We start from the raw sequence: 22,248 nt of genomic DNA, 5'->3' as shown, positions 1-22,248 counted from the left end.
ACTGAGGAAGGATAGAGTTGACAGGCAAATCTACTTCAAGAAGAATCATCATTCTGAGGTTTAACTAGGGGCTTACTGAAACTGTTTAAATTATATAGAAGACGGTATATTTCTCATTCCCTCTGTTTCTCTCAGTATTAATCAGGAGTCATGGTGATTTTTCAGTTGTTCTGTACTTGTGTTTTGTTAAAACAAGCAATCTGCGAAGATGCTAAAGGAAATTTAGGACTTTTCAAACTGAGATAGCAAAAAAAGAAGGCATAATATGGCACTTATGTCCTCCCATAGGATTGATACTTTGCCTTTTAAGCAGTGGGAAACATGTTAGATTCTCCTCTGTCAATTTCTGACAAAGCCTACTTGTACATTCATCATTTAAAAATAATTGTGGGTCACTAATAAGTTCTTGGCACTGTGCAAGATGCTGATAAAACAGAAAATAAGAAGAAAGGATCCACATTTTCATAGGGATCATAATCTCATATAGATTCCAAGTTAGTAAATCATATTTGCATGATGATGTGATAGATACAGTAATAAATATAATGCAAGTAGAATAAACACAATGAAGAAAATCTGATCATTCCCACTTGAGAATGAGTTGTTAGGAACACCGAAAGTTTCACAAAAAAAAAGGTGACATTTGAGCTGAATTTTGAAGAACCAAAAAGATTTTGCAAGATGTAATAGAAAGAGACGGGAATTTTAGAATGAAGAAATGCAAGCAGTACCAATTATAAGCAGGGGCTTATAATTGAATTGAATATATTGAGGACACAGAGTAAAATACAGTAAAAGCTTATTGGTGGTAGGGGAAGGAAATGACTGATAAGTGGAACCCACTATAATAAAAATGTAAGTTAAAAAAAGCTAAGGTTTCCTTTGAATGTAATGTTTCTATAGGGGTCAATAATATGAAGCCTAATTTGAAATACATTATCCCCTAATTTTAGGTGTGAAGACTGTAGAAGCATTTTCACCACCTTTACCAGGAGCCTATTAAATATTAAACAGACTAAAATATAATCACGTAACATACAACACTTTACTGCTGATTTCTGTGTGACTTCTTAGTAAAGAATTTTCTTTATGCACTGGTGTTAATAGTCTGATCACATATTTTAAGAACAGGGAATTGCATTTCTAATATGTCATTGAAAGCAATTGTGAGGTAGTTTCAGACTGTTATCTTCTGAAATATTATACGATTTCTTTGCATTAACCTGTGCACAATTGAGCTAATACATTTTGTTACCTAGAATTTCACAGATCAAATGCACACGGTATTTTATATTATCTCTCAGATTTACTAATATAATAAATGACTAGTTTGTCTTCAATCATAACACATATATATAACAAATTTTGTGGGTACACAATGTACTGTCTCCAAGTATAATACTGAGGTCAACCTCCAGGTTTAACAGGTTAGTTTGTGCTCTTTCTCCAACCTCTAAACTCTTCTCTGTATGTCCAAGTTTTGGGTTTGTGGGGATGGGTGCCAGTCTTAAAGGTACGATGATAATGGTAAATTAAAAAAGTAGGTGTTTTAACCCTCATAGCAGGTTGTTTGTTGCTATTGCATGCAAAAGATGGAGATCTAAGATCACTATTGAAATATAATTGTCTAAAGAGCGCCTCCATTTTGTTGTTTACCTTAAACTATGAATGTCCTGCTCTTGTTTTTCTAAAAATATGAATGGAAATTTGCATTTATGAATGAAGGATTGTTAATGCTGATAATCTAGCAGATGATCCTTTGCTATTTTGTTGTTTTATTATTTCTTCGGAAGGCCTACTCACGTATAAAAGAATGAGGACTCTTCACGTGTCTGCAGAGCACAGCACAGGGAGGGTTTCATCTTAGGCTGAGAGCAGAACTGCTGACCTTAGCCATGACTCAGACAGACCAATAAGGAAAGTTTTGAGGGTTGTCAACATTCATACTTGAAGCAGCAGATTTTTCCCAGGAAGATATTTTAATTTATTAAATGTAACCGATAGAAGATAATCCATTGCACTATAGGAGCTTATCATTCAGTTGAAAGCATTGAAGGACACAGTGAAATGTAGTAAAAACATATCATGGGAGGGGAAAGGAATAGCTGGCAAGTGGAACACAGTAAGTAGCAAGTAGGCAAGATAATCTATACATGGACTTTACGTTTTTGAAGCACTGCTTTAAATGCTGTCTCAGAAATACGGCATAATGGGTGCTGTCTGTGGGCTCCCAAACTCCCTTCCAGAGGGTCAGTGCACCTTTCCCTGGCTGTTGGCTCATAATCCCCCCTCTGCCAGAGCATTACCCTCACCTGAAATGAAACTGTCTCTTTGAGGAGTTTGTATAGTAACCACAGCCCAGTAACAGACTGACTCGGGGATGTACACAGCCTGTTCCGCACTCCTCTTGCCTCAAGGTGGAACCCTAACTCATTCTGAGAGCACTTCTTCAATATATCACTTTTAAAACAATGATCATCTATGGCTCTGCTTTGGGATCCTGACTTGAGATGGTGCCAAAAGTGATCCTCAGAAGCAGATTTTCAAGATGAGGTTCTAAAAGTAGATCACTTGCTCTCAGGATGACAATAAAGACCTTAATGAAATAGATGAAATATCAATAGCACCTGGAATGCTATAGCAGTGTGATTAACTAGAACAGGCTGCTTATGGAAGGGGATTCTCTAGGTCAGGCAATGTCTCTAAAGTTTCAGAGGTGTGATATAAATAATAATTATAAGGACTGTGGAATTAGATGTTTGTTGCTAAGTGCCGTTGATGTATTGAAGAGAATAAATTGGAGACACATCTATGATCATCCTTGTGGGAGGGGCAGAAAGCCTCCTTAGAGTTTCTGTAAGAGATTCCTGTTGCCCATAGCCAGAGGACAAACAGTGCTGAAGACTAAAGACAATACCTAATTGTAAGAATGGAAGATCTGTAAAGAAGGTTGAATTTTAAGGTAGGCAAGCATCTGATGCCAAAAACAGAGCCTTAATAAGGAAGGGGAGGGATCCTGAGACTTCAGATTGACAAAACTAGGTAGAAGTATTTGAAAACCTGGAATTATCGGATCTAATTCTTAGCCTTAATATGCAGCCTATGCTACCTCCCTGATATAAAGAGGCCTCATATGAAGCAGGTACCTCACAAAACAATGCTTACCCTCCTTGGGATCTGCCCTGCACCCAACATAATCATTCATAGAGAAATAATGTTTAAATTTTTCAAGCAAATTTTGTTTCTAAATTAGATTTTGGGGCAAAAATTATTTGAGTAAACAGAATTAATGTTTAAAATGCAAGAATCACTATGGGAAAGCTGATCTTTGTTTATTATACTTAGCATGAACCATGTTAAGCACGGCAGTATTAAGGAAAACCTTACTGTGAAAGTGCTTGGACTTCTGAGAGAGGAGATGGATTATATGCTAGAGGAACTGTAAGACCTGGCTAATATGTATCAGTAGGTAAAAGGAAAATATGACCAGGAGTATATTCTGAGAGTGCTGGATCAAAGGAGACAGACCATCAGCTGAAAAAAATGGGTTTTCTGTTATGGAAGCATCCTCTCATGACAGGATTTAATACCCTGGCAAGGAGCTTGGAAAGAAGTGCTAATATACCATTTGTCTGGCTCTTTTAATCTTGGAAAACCAAATAGCCCATACCAACTAAAGTAGAAATGCCAGAAATCTTTGACAGATTGGCGTAAAGAATAAAAAAACTCCAAGAATTGGGTATACTATACTATATTATACTGTACTATACTATACTGTACTGTACTGTACTGTACTATACTATACTACACTACACTATACTATACTGGGTCCACCATGAAAAAAAACCCTGGAAACCCACAGATGACTATTTCTCAAGATGAAAAGAAATATGTTTGTAAGGAGGGCACCAGAATCACTGAGATGAACACTGGTTGTCCTCTCTAAGACAGGGCCGATTGGAGGAGATGTCATGACATGCCCATGAACCCATGTATTAATAGAATGTTAGCATCCAGTAATAGCAAATGGTGACAAGGTCAGAATGGTAGTCAAGACAACCTGGCTCACTGTGATCTGTGGAGATGCTAATAGAATATGATAGTTCCAGTTCAAGATAGATAGGCAGCCAACAAAAGTATACGTACACACACAGTGAATAAGCAGAATGCCGAAATCAGGGAAGAGTCAACATCCTACTTTCTTGACCTGAACTAATGCTCAGAAATAGAACTTACTGATTGAAAGAGACATGGGACCTCCAAGGGGAAAGACCTTGCAACAGAGAGTAGATGACAGTTTATGCTGTTGGTGCCCTTTCCAGATCGCCTTCATTGGGCCTTTCTGCAGGTGTTGGGAGTGATGATTGCTAAGGGTACACTGCTGTCCCTTGTACAGAGCACTGGCTTTGGAAGAAAGAGAGCTGTGTTGCTCAGGAGATTATGAACCCCTGATCCTGGGGCTGTCAGGGTTACTGACTGCCTGATTTAGGGTACAAAGGCCTGGCCCTCTTGCGCCAAGGTGGAGCCAACCTTGTGATGCAAATGATGCTCCAGAATTGAGCTAGTCTCCAGCTGAGTCCACAGCCTTGCTTAGCTTTCTTTCCTTCCCCTATCCTGTTTTTCTCTTCCCCTTCTCCCAGAAGTTTACTGTCTCTGAATTACTTTCACAAGTTATTTCACAAAACTCACTATTTCAACTTCTGCTTCTAGAGGACTCACTTTGAACCATGTTCAAAGCGAAAACCCTATATGCATCTAGGAGGCAGGAGAGGACTGATGGAAGATTTTTGCATCCTAAGTCCTCCTCTCAGTGCTTGGCGTAAAGTTGAGGAAGAGTAAAAACAATCCTGGATCTTCGAGTTGCTAGAGTGACCAGAAATTAGAGCTTCTTTGCTCCATTGTTTGTAAAACTGAGATCATATTATGGGGTGTATGACATAGTACATCCATGTATTATTAAAGTATTCATTATAGGGCCTGGCTCAGAATAAGTATTTAACACATGGAAGCTATTTTTACTGTTTATTTTTAATAGCTGTTAGTTACTTTCTCTTCATGAGACAATAAGATTTAATCTTACTGAATTATTAGTTTAGTAATTATTATTGCTAACATTAAATGAATGCATATCTATATAATAGGTACTGTCTTAAAGCATTTTTTGTACATCCCTGTGATCTTTTTAGTTACTCTATGAGATTAGTATTATTCATATTTGTATTTTGCACATGAGGAAACTGAGGAATGAATGGATACATGGCTTGCCCAATTTCTCAGAACTGGTAAAGAGTGGAGATGGAAAGATAATCCCAAATTCTGATTCCAGAATTCACACTCAGTGACCACACTATGCTGCCTCATTGCCATTAATCCTAAAAATGACACAAACAACATTTAATAAGTAACTAATTTGAATACTTGCTATGACAGCATTTCAAGAGAAAATATAAAGATTTTGTCTGCCTTAATACCATCATTTTTCTTTCACCACTTTTTTTGTGAGTATTTAATTATTCAGATAGACTATATTTGGAAAAAAGCTCCCAGTAGACACCTTTCATTTTTACTCTTTGGTTCCTATTGTAATGCAAAAGTGGTTTGCATAGAAAATGTGTGACTGTTCTGTTTTATCAGAGGTAATTTGAAAACAGCTTGGTGCAAAATCTGCTTATAAAATAAGTCATATACTTTTTTCTCTATAGAATTTGAACCTTTACACACTGATTCTTATTGTGAAGATTAGCTTTTAAGAATTATTGTGTTGACTTGTAGGGAATTCTTTAAATAATACAGAAAAGAAATGCCTTCTTTGAGTTGTGTCTTTTTAAAAATTCGTTTTGATTTTAGAAGCCTCAAAGCCTATAGTTTAAATGATATAATTCAAAATACATTTGTGGTCAATTTCATATAATCAACATATTTTCCTAGTTCTAAGTAAAGTATATTATTGGAGGCATAATTGTAATAATAGCTTACTATATGTAACTTCCATTATGCTAGGCAGCTAACCTCCACAGCAATGCTGGGAGGAATTACTATGACCCCTCGCTCTACAAATAATGAAGCCAGGAGCCCGAAGGTGCGAAACCAGCCGCATTCACACAGCTGCTAAGGGGCAGAACTGAAACTGGAACACAGGAACTGTAGCTATCAAAGCCCATTTTTATTTTAATCAATATGTTATACCATTTCCCTGGAAAAGCAAGTCAGAATCACTTGATTTTTGGAAAATGCAAGACATGCAGTAGACATATGGAGAAGTAGTGAGTAGGAGAAAAAATAAATCTGTTCTCTGATAATTATGCTGATTGACAGGACTAAAAGTTCAAATAAATGCTTGTGATGATTGGGCAAGCTTCTTTCCCTTGATTTGTTTTAGAATATAACTTTGAATGTCCAAGCATCCAGTCAGTTCAATTAATAAAAATCAGCCAAATTGTTTTCATTATTATTATATAGTTTTTAAAGAAGGGACAAGGGCAGTATGAAAAGAATATTGTGTGGGAGTCAGACAGACATAGATTTGAATTACAGCTTTGTACCTTAGGAAAATTCTTAATCTACTGCCTTGTTTTCCTTTCCTATAAAATGAGGATAGTATTGCCTACGATCTATGGTTGTGGAGGAGATGAAAGACTGTGCACCTGATATATGATAACCATTGTTAACATCATTATTAGCCATATTTTTATATAGTCTTTATGACAACAAAATTACAGGGGTTCAGTGTTTTTTTTTCTTATGATAATAACATTATGCCATATAGCAATCAATCTTTATGATCTTAAAGGTAAGTTGATTAAAGGATCTAATTAAAATAGTCTTCATGTTACTTTAGTACCTGGAAGGGTATACTTAGTATCATAGGGCTGTTGTACAAAGGACCACAACCTAGGCAACCTAAAACAACAGAAATTTATTCTCTCACAGTTCCGAAGGATGGAAGACTGAGATTAAGGTGTTGGCAGGACCGTGCTACCTCTAAGCCTCTATCGGAGGCTCCTTTCTTGGCTTTCCTAGTTTCTGAGAGTTCCAGGCATTCTTTGGCATGTAAATACATCATTTTAATTGCTGTCTCCAATGGTCATGTGGCTGTCTTCCCTGTGCTATGTCTAAATTTCCCTCTTATAAGGACACCAGTCATACTGGATTAGAGTTCTACCTTACTCCAGTATGGCCTCATCTTAACTGATCACATCTGCACCTACCTTATTTCTAAATGAGATCACATTCACAGATAATAGGGTCGGGGGGTGTCTTCAATATATCTTTTTGAGGAACACAATTTGGTATTATAAAAGTACTTAAGTAAGTCATCTTTAAAAATTCTTGTCAAAATAATGATTCTGTTTCAATGAATCTGGCATTTTTCCTAGTAACAGCAGTCTTGGAATCAAACCAACATGGAATCAATCCCTCCATTTTCATTTCTGCCTCATCCCCAGACTCCTCCGGGTGTTATTGTGGCTGCTGCAGGCTTCCCCCAGACCATACAGTCTTCTGATTACTACCTTGCATTACACCTTCCATGGACAATTCCTTCATTTGGCATGGACAAGAATATTTTTGCCCAAATTATTCACTTGTTTCTGAGAATTAGAAACAGTTGTGATATTGTGACATATTCCAGTGTCTAGAAAAAGATGATGTATGGAGAGATATTTATTCATCTTCAAAATAATAATTTATAGATGCTCAAATGATCCAAAAATTGACCAGTTTTCTGAAGCATACAAAATGCTCCAACATACTGATATTTATTAGGTTTGGAATATATTATGCATCTGCATGCATACTGTAGGGTATAGTATTGTTAAATATAGAGCTCAGTAATTTTGTTACGAAGCAGTGTCTGTGTCCATAAAGTTTCCTCCTATCCTTGTTTGATATCATTTTCTTATTTACTGTTTGTACGTGGTGTGACGTAGCTGCATATCTATTTAGAGCTCCTATAAATTTGCCATATTGTTGTAACTTTAATACAGACTACTAAGCAGTGGCTCAGATAATTTTTATACTAAAAATAATTTCAAAACTAATTCTGGAATAACTGAAGATTATTTCTTATGAAAATAAACCAGAGAAAACTTTTTTTTTGGCTTATGTTCAAATTATATTTTTGTCCCGTCAAGCATTTTTAGTGCTAAAGTGCCAAGTGGACCATTTTTTTTTTTAAATAAACTCATCCAACAGATATTTAGTGGCACCATGGCAAGCATTTTGGAGTTAAATAGATGCATACATGGGGGTCCTGGCCTCAGGGGATAAGATTCTAGGATAGGGAGAATGTGATGAGCCAAACTACAAACACCTATCCACCACAAGACAGGGTGAAACCAATGTTATATAGAGATACGATGTGCTAGAAAGGATTGTCTGACTTTGCCGATGAATGAAATTTCTAGAGAGGTGAGCACTAGGAGGCGGCAACAGCTTGGACCCAAGTATTCACTGAATTCATCAAATAGCTATGAAATGGATTTTATGGGCAATCATCTTTGCTTAGTGCTGAGGTAAACACAGAGATGAATTGGAAGAACTTACTCTTAATAAGTGTACAGTTTATACAAATATGAAATTCAGCTGAAATAATTATAATTGAAGAAAGAATCTTTTGGAGACTAGATTCATATTTAGTTTGGCCAAAAAGATTTAATTCACCAAATGGTAAGTGCAATTTCCCATTTCATTTGCCTGTTGTATTGTAGCCTAGATTTGATAACGTATAATTAAAGTTAGATGGTTTCAGTTTATCATACAACTCTAGAATAATATATATTACCCAAAAATAGACTGTTTGCTTTATCTCTATTTATAGTTCAATTTGTCTTCTTAAATGTAGTTCACTGTGGCAGATTTCCTTGATTTCTATGTTCTTTATTTTTCTCTCATTTTCCAATAATATCTAAGCCATCATACTCCAATACCACTGTACAGAGTTAATTTATTTCTGTAAAAGCTTTGCTGACAAATCTGTATTATTTGGCATTTCTCACTATAATTACGTATTTATGGTGATTCCTTGTGGGATATATATTTAGTCTCATATGCTAAAATATTTTCCAAAATGTAAAAGTATGATTCACAAATAATAAAATAAACATGTATTGAATATTTTTATTTAACTCATCAATTAATGAGAGGCCAGTAAATGTTAACAGTAGTTCAAAGGAGACTCCAAAGAACAGACATAATATAGGTCATAGAAATACAAAAATGAATTTGCTAATAGGTGCAAAACTAGTCAATATCCACAAAGTGGAAATTGATTTTAATCTCAATGGGTGAAATATTTTCTCTATGGACAAGAATTATTTGTTTTACCATTAGTTTTTTATAGCTTACAAAATTTTAAGACTGCATCCAAGAGAAAACTCAGACCTTTATAGAATTAGATGTCCTTACAAGGATCTGCTAGAAAATTCTTGCATTTCCATTGACATTAATCTTTTTGACAAGTTCAAATGTTTTAGAGGTTTTCACAGGGACCCATTTGTCTTTAATACCTTTTGTGTTAGCCAATTAAAAACTCCATTTATCCCCTTTCCTAATCATGTAATTAGGATTCTACCTAAAGTAGGTGTAGTATAGCAAAAAAGAGCCTTTGAGGGGGAACAAAAATTTGGGTTGGAGTCCCAGCTCTGTCATTAAATGGTTATGTAAAATTGGGCAAGTCTTACTTTCTTTGAGCTGTATTCTTTTTTGGCTGTAAAGTCAGGATGACAATATGTACTTTAAGAATGCAAGATTAAAAATGGAAAATGGTTGGTAAATTACAAAGTGCTATCTAAAAGTGAATTGCTGTTTTTATGATATTTACTGCCAGGTTTTCTCCACAGATGTACATTGCCTCAATTTGTTTTGTCCACTACTCTACCATTAACTAGATTGCTGTGAGAATGATACCTTTCTGGAAAGAAATAAAAATAACAAATATGTCTGCATTTAACCTTATTTTTAAAACCATAATAATCAGAGGATAACTATTTGCTGTCTTGGAAGTTTATCCAACCTAAACACCTGCATTAAATCTTTAGATATTTCTTCTCTTTGTAGAAGAGTTCATGCAATAAGCTATATTTTTAAGGAAGTCTAGTTCTCTAGCTGAATGTGTGCACTAAATAAGGAGCACTGGCATAAGATTTTCATTCTGATCTTCTACTTTTGAAAATATTTCAATGACGAGAATAGTTTTTATATTATTTTTCTTTCTGTCAAGTTTAATAAAGATCTGCACAGCCCTACCTTATTTAAAGAAGGAAATAGATTTATAATTTATTGTATATCTGCTAATTTCTATAAAATGCACTGTTTCAGTACTGTATGTTTTTTATTTTTTGGACAGGTACTAATGTGAGAGGTGTAGAATTGATAATATTTTACAATTTTTAATTAAAAATGTAAAGGCTCCTGGAGCAGAAGACCCGTGTTATATCTAGATGAAATAGTTTTGCAGGCTTTCACCTACATTAATCTTTTCAGTATAGTGATGAGTTGGAAAAGAATATTTGATGTGAGAATCATTCAAAAGCAAATAAAATAGGAAAAAGCTGATGAATAGCAAACAGTAAGTCACTGTTTGATTAGTTTGAAAGCTTCCTTTTTTTCATAATATTTTAATGTTATGAATTGCAGTATATTCTTTTATTATTCTCCTTTCTCCCCTGCATACCTCATCTATGCTATGTTTTTCATTATTGACAAAAAAAGGGTAAGAAAGACCCAGGAAGTGGAAATTTTTTAATTTGACTGATGAGGGAAAGGCATCTTAAATATTATTCGGTGAAATAGTAACAGAGAAGTGGTAAGAAAGAAGTTAGTGAGAAACTAAGTCAATCACTGCTATTTCTTCAGTGGATCCTAAGTGCTTGTACTACAGAAATAAGGCCCAAATTTACCCCACATTAGCTTAGCTCTCCTGGACAACTGCCTCAACTGTGTTATATTAATAAAGTGGAGGAGGGCAAAAAAAAAAAAAAAAAAAAAAAGATTGTGATAGCATGTAACACACATTTTCACGTTCGCCTCAGATTTTTAGCAGATGCTTCAAAAGCCAATTTAGTAATTGCAAAACAACCTTATATACTTCAGTGAAATGCCAGATGACCTATGGATGATATTCAAATACATTTTGAAGCCAGTTTTACAAGCTGAGACTCATCACTCACCACCTGCAATAAAGATGATGGCATGGAATATATTGGAGGTTTGATGAGGCTGTTGAGAATCTGTTTAGAAAGAATAGTCAGTGTGCAGTGTGCTTTTATGTTCCCTTGGGAAAGGAAATCTGGTTGGAGTGGGAAAGTCAGGGAAGTTTTGGCATAAGCTACACTCAGAAAATTTCAACATCCCATGCCACACACACAAATTACAGGTGAGCTAAAACACAATATTGGGAGTTAATTTGTTATTTCATTGTTACGTCTAGGTTTTTTGCTAAAAGGTAATTAAGCAAATTCTTTTTCAGGCTTCTAACAGCCACATAAGACAATACATTTTATCATACAAAAATCCATACATAAATTATTATAAGTATTCAAAGACTTATTTGAAATGTCTAGAAAATGATAGGGATTCAATAAATATTTATTGAATTTATAAATTGATGTCAGATTTTAGATAGAACTAGAAAACTTATAGCAGGGCATTCAGGAGCATCTCACTAAGGAACTTGTCTTAAGGAAGAAGGAGCCAGGGATGATGATGTTAGCCTTATAATAAAATAAAAAACCACAGGCAAGAATCTTGAGAGTGTTGGATGCTATCAGAGTCCATACTAGCTATCCTGGATCTATATCTAGGTCCCGGGGATAAAGAGAACTGAAAGAAAAGTCTTATTTAGCTCTAAAATGCATTGCGGAGGTGAGGGATCCTTTAAAAGAGTACAGTACCAAAGAGAGACCTATTCTCCCTGACCGCATCCTTTTTTCTCTTCTTGCCTTGATCTGGGATGACATAGACCTATATGAAGCTTTGGCAGTTCAAAGGGTCAGAGAGACCCCTCAAAGAAAGATACTGGCCTTGTTGAACAGCTGGACTGACAGGCCCAAGTGAATGAACACCCGTGCCCCTGGAAACTGTGCATCAGAGGAGAAAACAGAGAAACTTCCTTTGGGCCTGGCTGGGTATTCAGTGACCATCAGATCATTTCATTTGGTAAGTGTAATGTTGAGTATAAGCATGGCTTGAAGAATTACTGGGGAGTTGGCAGCAGGCTGAAGTCAGCAGATATTTGAAGGAACTGGCATAATATGCATACCTTGTTTAAAGTAGACTTATACCCTACAGAAGGGTGAGAAATGAAGGACTGCTATTAACAGAGAATAAGCTCATTTATTTAAGGTTGGATTGAATTTTCCAAATCTCTTGAAGTAGTAGGGAGATCAATGCAGCTGAGTTGACCATATGAGGATTTATTTTAACAGCATGGTAGTGAATAAATTAGTCATTTGTAAGTGCCATCCTTCTAAATATTAGTGTGGTCAGAAATCTATTCTGTTGCAATTTCTAGTTCCACAAAAAAGGATTTATATGGCAATGAAACCCTGAAAACACAGCCTATCTGTATCTGATATGCCACTAGGTAGTTTAAAAAAAAAAAAAAAGGAAGAAAGAGCTAAAACAAAACAAGCACCTATGGCTTAATGCCCAATCATTTTATTTCTTTGGATAAAGCTGTTGGATATGAACACCTGCATATTTTCCAACATGATCTCATTTTATAATGAGCCTTTGGTGAGTATATTGTGGTTCCAGGTGTCATTGTCTTTTCATTCTTTGGCGTCCAGAAATGTAGCATTTGCGTGACAAATGATCACATTGGTTTTGGCAGTAAAGGGCCATTCTGCTGTGGGAAGATATGCAGAAAGGGACCTGCAGTGAGGCTAGTTTAAGGTAACTCTTATTTGGTTGGCTAGCTTCTTTTGGACTTTGCTGTTCTATCTGTGAGGTAAAGTCCATGGATGTATCAGTTCACATTGCAGCTGTGGCAACAAATGGTAAGCAAAGTAGTTGCTGCTACTCTTTGAGTTAATCTGCTTTTTTGTTAGTCATCTAGCAGATGCTTCTGCTATATAAATGGAACAGACTCTCTATTTGTGAAAAATGTAAAGTGGATAAGTGATGACACATCTTAACATTCCTCCAGTTCAAGTATTTATGAAAATTGAAATATAACTCCCCATAAAACTGATTAAGTTTTGCAAATACGTAATCCACCCCTAATACTTGTTTTTTTTTGGCCAAAAGTCTGAACTGTAAGTTGAGGTATAAAATATGTAGTTAAGAGAAATGGTATTTATAAATCAGGTAGACAAGTAGACTCTTCTCCATCTCCCACTTCTAAACTCTTACTTTGCTTTGTAAACCAAAAATTTTCTGAGACAAGTCTCAATCAATTGGTTAAGAACATGCCTGCAAAACATCCTCAGGAGGTTCTGACAACATGTGCCTCAGGTGGTCAAGTTACAGTTTGGTTTCATACATTTGAGGGAGAGATAAGACACCAATCAATACATGTAAGATGTACTTTGGTTTGATATGGGAATGCAGGAAAACTTGAAGCCAGGAGTTGGTGGGGGTAGGTGGAGTCAACGATTTTTCTGATTGGCAATTGGTTGAAAGAGTTTATTTAAAGAGATGGAATCAACAGAAGTGAGTTTCTGGGTTATGATAAGAGGTTGTTGAGACTAAGGTTCTCATTACGCAGATGAAGCCCTCATGTAGCAGGCTTCAGAGAGAATAGATTGTAAATGTTTCTTATCAGACTTAGAATCTGTTCTATCAGGTTTAAGATCTCGGTTTTAACATTAATACTGATCAGCTGTGTCTGAATTTCAATGGGAGAAAGGTATAATGAGTCCTGTCTGACCACCTATTCCCATCATGGCCTGCACTAGTGTTTCAAGTTTACTTTAGAATGCCTTTGGCCAAAAGGAGGGGTCCATTAAGTTGGTTGGTAAACATAGAATTTTATTTTTGTTTCACAGCTTCAAAATAATCACATGGAACAAAAATTATGTGGAAAAGATTTATTTAAAAACATTCTTTTGATCTTTCATTAGGTGTCTAGGAAGGTACGTGTGACTACATGAACAAGAAAAAGGCAAAGCAAAATAGATTGAGACATGAGTGAGAGTTGGAATGAAGAAACTTTAAAAGCCACATTTAAAATCACAGGAAAATAAAAAATACTCAAGCTGAAATCCTGGTTAGATGATACTGTTCAATACTCATATACTTGTTGACAAAAAGAGTCAAACTCTGTAAAACATTTGAGGAGATTTATTCTGAGCCAAATATGTGTAACCAATGGCTTATTACACAGCCCCAGGAGATCATAAGAACATGTGCCCAAGGTGGCCAGTCTACAGCTTGGTTTTACACATTTTAGGGAGACATAAGACTTCAATCAATACATGTAAGATGTACATTGGTTCCATCTGGAAAGGCAGGACAACTCGAAGCAGGGACTTCCAGGTCATAGGCATTTCAAAGATTTTCTAATTGGCAATTGGTTAAAAGAGTTATCATCTAAATACTTATTATCAGACAAAAATAATCTGTTCTATCAGCCTGAACGTCTTTGTGTTGATGTTAATGCTGGTCAGTTGTGCTCAAATTTCAAAAGGAAAGTGGGTGTAATGAGGCACGTCTGACTCCCCCTTCCCATTATGGCTTGAACTGGTTTTCCAGGTTAATAACTTTGGAATGTCCTTGGACCACAGGAGGGGTCCATTCAGATGGGTGAGGGGCTTAGAATTTTATTTTTGGTTAACATACTCATGAAATAAATCTTACTAAATTCTCACGAAGTGCAAGCATGATGTTAGATGCTAGAAGTAAATTTCCTGTCCTCTAGGAGTATACAGACTTGTTGAGGAGAGAGAAGTTTTAAACTTATGATGTAACTGCCAACTCTAATTTTTTTATTATCAAAAGAGAGATTCTAAAATGCTCACAGAGCAGGTTAAGTGCCTTTGAGAATTTATTTATGTACGAACTTAGGTAAAGTCTCACAGATTTATATTTCCAACTTCTTTTTTAAAGTTTCAAGTATTCAACTGTATACTCAATACTTCCACTTTCATGTTTCAAGGGCACATGCTATTTAACATGTTTAAAAACTAACTCATTATCTTCTAACAAAAAAATAGCTCCTGTTTCAATGTTTTCGATCTTATTAACTGATCCTACTATAAATCCTGTTACAAAAAGACACAAGTCCTGTGTTCCTTTGAATCTTTCTTCCTCACCCATATATCCAATTTACACCAATTCTCGTCTCATTTAACTGCTAAGTATCTTAAATCTGAGCATGTCTCCTTCCCAAGTGCCGCCACTCTATTCAAAGCTAAAATTTCTACGATTTGGATTCTGCCATTGGCCTAGCAACTTTGGCTCTCCCTCATTCTTTCTCTATCCTGCTGGCAGAATGACTTTTTCAAAATGCAGTTTATATGTTATCTCTCTAAAGAAAAAGCTTTCAATGTCTGCTATGCTCTTAGGATAAAGGTCAAATTCCTTAACAAAGCAGATAGGTTCTTTTAGGAACATGTGACAGAAAAGATAGCCCAAACTAGCTTAAGCTATGAGAGGATGTATTAGTTCACACAGTACAAATCTAGGAAAGTGGCTCATTTCAGGTACAACTTGAAGCAACTGTTCCCCTTTCTCCTTCATCCAGCAGAGCCGAGATGAGCCTGAGTCTCCCACTAACCCTCATTCAGCGTTAATAAGAAATAATTACTTGTTGTTTTAAACTACAAATATTTTTAGTACCCCTCTTCAAGTTTAACCTAGAGAAACCTGAATATAGAATTTGGTATCCAAGCAATGGGGTGCTGCTAAAACAAAACACCAATGTATGTGGCATTTGCTACAGACTGGAAGAAGGCAGTGAGGACACTAAAATAGTATGCTGGAAAAAGAGAGACCACAGGATGCTGTAGTGAAATACTTGGTAAAATGATCACTTACAAGGGAGAAGATGTACTTAATAAACTTTGAGGTTTAGAGGAAAAGTTTTGGAGCAAAATGTTGGCAGTTTGAGTTGGCCATTATTCTACTTGAAAAGGTAAATCAAGTAAGAAATAAGCTCAGGAAAAAAAATGGTTAGTTTTCAAGTAGGGAAAGAAGGGAACATATTTAGAGATTTTTCAGGGCTGATAAATACATTTATCCTTCATCTCCAGTTGGTAAAAGATTCTCAAATCAAGGTCAAAGCTAAAGATACAATCCAAATCAAGGTTTGCCCACGGGCACATAACCTGGAGACAAAGACTAAATAAAAAGCACAAGTGTCAAAACTTTTCTTAAGTCTGATTGTATTAAGTAACCCTGAAAAATAATTTCCTTTGGACAAAATTTCTTACAGTTGGGAGTACACCTTTGTGGTTTTGTGGAAGCTTGATGTATTAGTCAGCTCAGGCTGCCATAACAAAATACTGAACTGGGTGGTTTAAAAACAGATTATTTCTCACAGTTTTGGAAGCTGGAAGTCCAAGATTAGGTGCCATCACAGCCAGGTTCTGGTGAGGTTCTTGCTTGCTTACAGATGACCACCTTCTCACTGTTTCCTCACATAACAAAGAGAGTGACCTTAAGAGAAGAGGGTTTCTTTTCTTAAAAATACTGATCTCATCATGAGAACCCTACCCTCATGGCCTCATCTAAGCCTAATCAGCTTCAGAAGCCAGGACTCCAAATACCATCACATTGGAGTTTCAACATAGAAATGTTTGGGAATGGGGCACAATTTAGTCTATAGCATCTGATAAACAGAAATAATTTATAATTAAGTCTAAAAAGAGTGTGACAGAGCTCCTGTCTCAGAAAGAATTGCAAATGTGGCTATTGGCACATAAAGCTGACTGGAATCAAAGAAATAAATGCTAGCAAAATTTTTGAGCATTGCATTGTCAAAAGTGCTGTGTATCTTGATGAAAATGACCAAATATTTTTGACATAAAATGTCCCTTAGTCTTTCAGCCCTCTATGGGTAGAAAAAGACTGAGAAATTTATTCAGTAATAAGGTAGGCACATCCTCCATGCCTTTTGAAGCTATGACCAAAGAGAATATCCTCAAAGAAAAAGCCAAGTTCCCTGGAGAACAAAGAATAGAATAGTCAATTCTAGGGAACAGAACTGGAGCCTGATCAGGAAGCATTACCTATACAAGGTTAGGGGCAATCTCACATTTGTCCAATGTGATTTCAGAATTTCAAAAAACTGGTGATTACTGTAAATATTTATTTATTTTCCTTGCTTCTATGTGAATATTCATTGTAATTATCTTGTCCCTGTTTCCTCACTGTACTTTGGACATATAGGGGATCAGATAGCTTTTCTTTTTAATTAGAAGTTGTTTGATTCAAGAAAAACCCTAACAGCATCTAATTTGGATTAAAAGTCTTGGTTTTTAAGCCTTTTCAAACTTTTAGATGAGGCATTAAGTGGCTTGGGGGATGGAATAAGTACATATTTTGCCTGAAGTATGGAAGTTAATATTATGTTAGATTGTATTATTCATTTAAAATTATACATTTCCTCTTCATACTTGTCATGCTTCCTGGTACCACTGAATTTGGGATTGGCCATGTGGCATACATTTGCCAATTCATTATGAATACTTGGGACTTTTGACAAATCTGATCCGAAGGTTTAATTGTAACTGAAATGGCTTTACTGGGGTCCTCTTGCTCTAGCACTCCCTCATCAGCACTTTTCTGAGATAGAAGCACCTGCTTCAGCCTAGATTCTGGATTGAGAATATATATAAAGCCAAATCTAGGTCAACCAAAGCAAAGCCCAACACAGCCACAATTCACCTGAAATCCTTATGTAACATATATGACAAGTAAATCATTTTTAAATATTGAGATTTATAAAAATTGTTTAAATGTATAGCCCAGGAAATTCAGATTGCAGAGATTTTTAATTTTAATGGGATAATAAAATGGTTATAATATAATGTTGAGTGATAATAGCAGGGTTGGAAGTGTTGTCTATATAATAATACTGATTATATAGAAGAAAATTTTTAGAGCTATATGTGTTCATTATATGAGAAAAAAATAGTGCAGCATCAACAATGGTTATTTTTGGACAGCAGACTGAAGAGAGATTTAGGGCTTTGTATTCAGAAGATCTAGATTCAATTTGCTGTTCAGCCACTCACTAGCCATGTGATTTTGAGGGGAGCAGTTTAACTTCTCTGCCTCAGATTCTTCATTTTTAACAGTATCTTTGTGTGCCTTGGTGGGTTATTGTGAGATTAGGTAAGATATGAGTATATAGGTATTAATATGTGTAAATGAATTAGTAAAATATGTCAGAGTAATCTCTAGATAAATGCTAGTTATTATGATTTCAATATTATTATACAATTTTTCTGTATTTCCAATTTTTTTTTCAATGGGAATGTTACTTCTTTTAGTCAAACAAAAAAATCAAAATCAATAAGGTAGCAAACTTAAATTGCCAAGTTCTAATATAAAAAATAGCACGTTAAATGGCTTATTGATAAGAGGTAATGGTACCTAGTCAAAAGGCATAGTGAGGAGACAGCAGACAACTACAAAGCAGAAGCATGCTGGAGCCATTCTGATTAATGGTGCATGGTTGTCAGAGAAGCTGGCTGATTATTCACCATGTATTGTAAAGAATACGTTGAAAGTGACCCAGAAATGAGAAAAAGGACAGAGGAGTCATTGGAAAAGATAGTTCGCTCTGGAAACTTAAGAACGTTCTTTGCACCCAGTGGGATGTAGTTTGATGAAGTCCTGGCTTATGTGCCAGGAAAAATACCTAATGAAGGCTTGATGCCTGCAGAGAGAAAACAGGCTGATATCTCAGCTTTCACACCTCTTTAATGGGAAATAACCAGTAGATGGTGACTTTTCAGCAGAGTTAGAGGATCTCTTAACTATTGGTACTTACAAGGTCTCCCGTAAAATCAAAAGGATTTTCTGAGGTCAAAGCTGTTGTAAACTTGCTTGTCAGCAGTGAATTAAAAAAAAAAAAAAAAAAAAAAAAAAAAATTGGCCATTATCCTTAGCAAACAGCACAAGAACAGAAAACCAAAAACCGCATGTTCTCACTTATGAGTAGGAGCTAAATGATGAGAACACATGGACACACAGAGGGGAACAACAGTTACTGGGGTCTATTGGACGTTTGAGAGTGGGAGGAGGGAGAAGATTAGGAAAAATAACTAATGGGTACTAGGCTTAATACCTGAGTGATGAGATGGTCTGTACAACAAACCCCCATAACACACTTTTACCTATGTAACAAACCTGCATGTGTACCACTGAACTTAAAATAAAAGTTAAAAAAGAAAAAAACCAAAAGCCCAGGCTGTTTCTGCAAGAACTGGAAGCATAAATATTAATTATAAGTATGTTCAGAACCAACATATACTATGGGTAATACAACAACCTAAGTCTACTCCTAAATTACTCTATGACTTTGTAATAATGGTTAGCATCTTGAGATATCAAAATATTCATTTATATAAAATTCATTGTTTGTTATATGATCTTTTATATCCTTTTTCTTCCTAATCTTTTTGTATGCTTTAATTTCTTTACATTTTGATACAGAAGCATATTTCATTTTATATAATAATAGGTAATTGATGCTTAAAAATAGACACTTTCAAAATTGAAGTATAACATCACACAGTTTACAGGTCACATGTAGACGGCTCAATGAATTTCCACAAGTGCACACCCATGTAACCTTTACTCAGATCAAGAAAGAGAACATTACTAGCCACCCAGATGTTCCTCTCATAGGGTTGTAACTCATCCTTTGAATTACCACCTTTTCCCAGGGTAATCACTAACCTGACCTACAACAGAAATTATTTTTGCCTGTTCTTGAACTTTATAGAAATGGAATCATATAGCATTTTTTTTGTTTTCCATGTGGCTTTCTTCATTCAACATTATAGCTATCAAATTTTAACAGGAATGTTTAAAATAACAAATAGGTAATATTTTAATTGACAAGGCACAGATGGATAATTGATGCCTAACTGCATTGTTAAATACACAATCCAAAAAAAGCACTACCTTGTGGTAGCTATTTTCTCATATTTTATTTTCCTCCTAATGTGGCAGCCTCAGGGCGGTGCTTCAGTGAGTAAGGGGAGCATCTCATAGCCTTTTCTTACTTAGCCTTGGGGATTAGGCAGTGTCACATCAGTCACATTGTATGGTTACAAGGAGGTAATAAAGTTACCAGATTTAAGGGAAAGGAATTAGACTCCACCCTTGAAGGGAGTCTCAAGTTTCTAGAACAGAAGCTGGCAAACTCTCTGCAAAAGATCAAAGAGTACGTATTTTAGACTTTGCAGGCCACATACAATCCCTTTCACATATTATTTTTCAATAGAAAACAAAAATCTTGGTTGTGGGTAGTAAAAAAAAAAGCAAACAGGCAATTCAAATCTTGGTGGATTTAGTCTGTAAGCTGTAGTTTGTTGGTTCTAGAATAATATATGAGATGAAAGACATTGTAGTCATCATTAGAAAACACAATATGCCACAAAATGAACATGAAAGAAACCTCCAGGCATGTGACAAGATGACCACTGTGGCTGCATAGGAGAGTGTGTAAAATAGAGTGAAAAAGCAACAAAATGTAAAGTAAATAGATCATGAATACTTAATTTTTATTTTATTCTATACCTCATTGTCGGTTCTTACATTAAACAGCTAAATTTTGCAGGCTGTGTGACACATTGCAAATATCTAGGTAATATTCAGCCTGACATAGACTCTTTTTTTTTTTTTTTTTTTTGAGACAGAGTCTTGCGATGTCGCCCAGGCTGGAGTGCAGTGGCGCGATCTCCGCTCAGTGCAAGCTCTGCCTGCCAGGTTCACACCATTCGCCTGCCTCAGCCTCCTGAGCAACTGGGACTACAGGCGCGCACCACCACGCCTGGCACTTTTTTTTTTTTTTTTTTTTTTTTTTTTTTGTATTTTTAGTGGAGACGGGGTTTCACCTTGTTAGCCAGGATGGTCTCGATCTCCTGACCTCGTGATCCACCCATCTCGGCCTCCCAAAGTGCTGGGATTACAGGCGTGAGCAACCGTGCCCGGCCCAATCTGACATAGACTCTATACTTGATTTCATATTCTGCTAAACCGATGTACACATGATAATACAAGATGATCAGTGATGTGGGAAATGTTTCTGCAAAGTACTCTCAGATAATAGTACATAGAAGGAAAATTTAAGTTGTTTTGTGGGAAGACTTCAAAGAAGAGGGGATATTTAAACTGATCTTTAAAAGATGAATACAAGTTATTAAGCATAGAAAGGGAGAAAAGCAGAAGAATAAGCACAATAAAATATTCAGGAAAATACACAATGTATTTGGTAAAATGTGAGTAGATTGGGATTTCAAACGTTTAGGATCAGTGATGTGGGGATGTTAAAACCAGAGTGGATAAGGAGAATTAGTTTGAACAGAGTCTTCAATAACATACTAAAAAGTCTGAGGCTTTTGGCCAAGAGTTTTCAGACCCTCTATCTTGAATTCTTAATATTTTTCAGTGGTGCCCCAGGAGGTAGGGCATAGGAAGATTCAGTGGGCACAACTCTGAGCCCTCCACCCTCTAACAAGCTCATCCCTTCTTAGGCCAGAGAAACTCTTTCTTTATCTGGAGACATCATTGCAGAGCAAATTATATAGAGGCATTGTTAAAAACGATTTTAAAATAAATTGATAATAATTGTTATATGCAATAGGTAGCCACCAGGTGTTTGAAAGCTGGAGAATGCTACGCTGAGTTACACCTTTTATATTATGATTTTGTGGAGAATATGTCATTTGAAAGAGTACACATGTGAAGCAGGGAGACCAGTTATGAAGTAGGCAATTTGGAAAGTCTCAATTAAAGGTAGTGGTAGTGCAGATTTTAATAAATATATTCAGGAAGTATTTTTGAAGTAATCAAGGACTAATTGGATATGAATTGAAGGGAAAAAGCGGAGCCAAATATTATTTTTTAGATAAATGCAAAATTATCTTTGATGCAAATAAAATTTAAAAAGGAGATTTGTAATTTGAGGAATGTAATCAAATATATTAAGAATATATTATGTTGGGGGTGTTATTAGAATAACAATACTTAATAAGCAGTTGAGAATACATATTGGAGCATGAAATAAATTAGAAAATCTTCAACAGACAGAACATAGCTAAAAAATTAGGAGCAGATAAGATACTATGT

The 22,248-nt window shown here is 35.7% G+C and overlaps 1 protein-coding gene across 1 annotated transcript in view; it reads left to right on the top strand.

The window, feature by feature from the left end:
- LOC100445627 (THAP domain-containing protein 3-like) overlaps positions 1–22,248 on the top strand; it is a 58,253-nt gene that overhangs the window by 7,025 nt on the left and 28,980 nt on the right. The window contains 1 exon segment of the mRNA XM_054530614.1: positions 11,960–12,156. The gene's annotated coding sequence lies outside the window, so the exon portion shown is untranslated.

The sequence above is a fragment of the Pongo abelii genome, chromosome 1, assembly GCF_028885655.2.
Source record: "Pongo abelii isolate AG06213 chromosome 1, NHGRI_mPonAbe1-v2.0_pri, whole genome shotgun sequence".
Taxonomy (NCBI): Eukaryota; Metazoa; Chordata; class Mammalia; order Primates; family Hominidae; genus Pongo; species Pongo abelii.
Note: the sequence above shows the minus strand (reverse complement) of the source record. Positions and strands in the feature narration are given on the sequence as shown.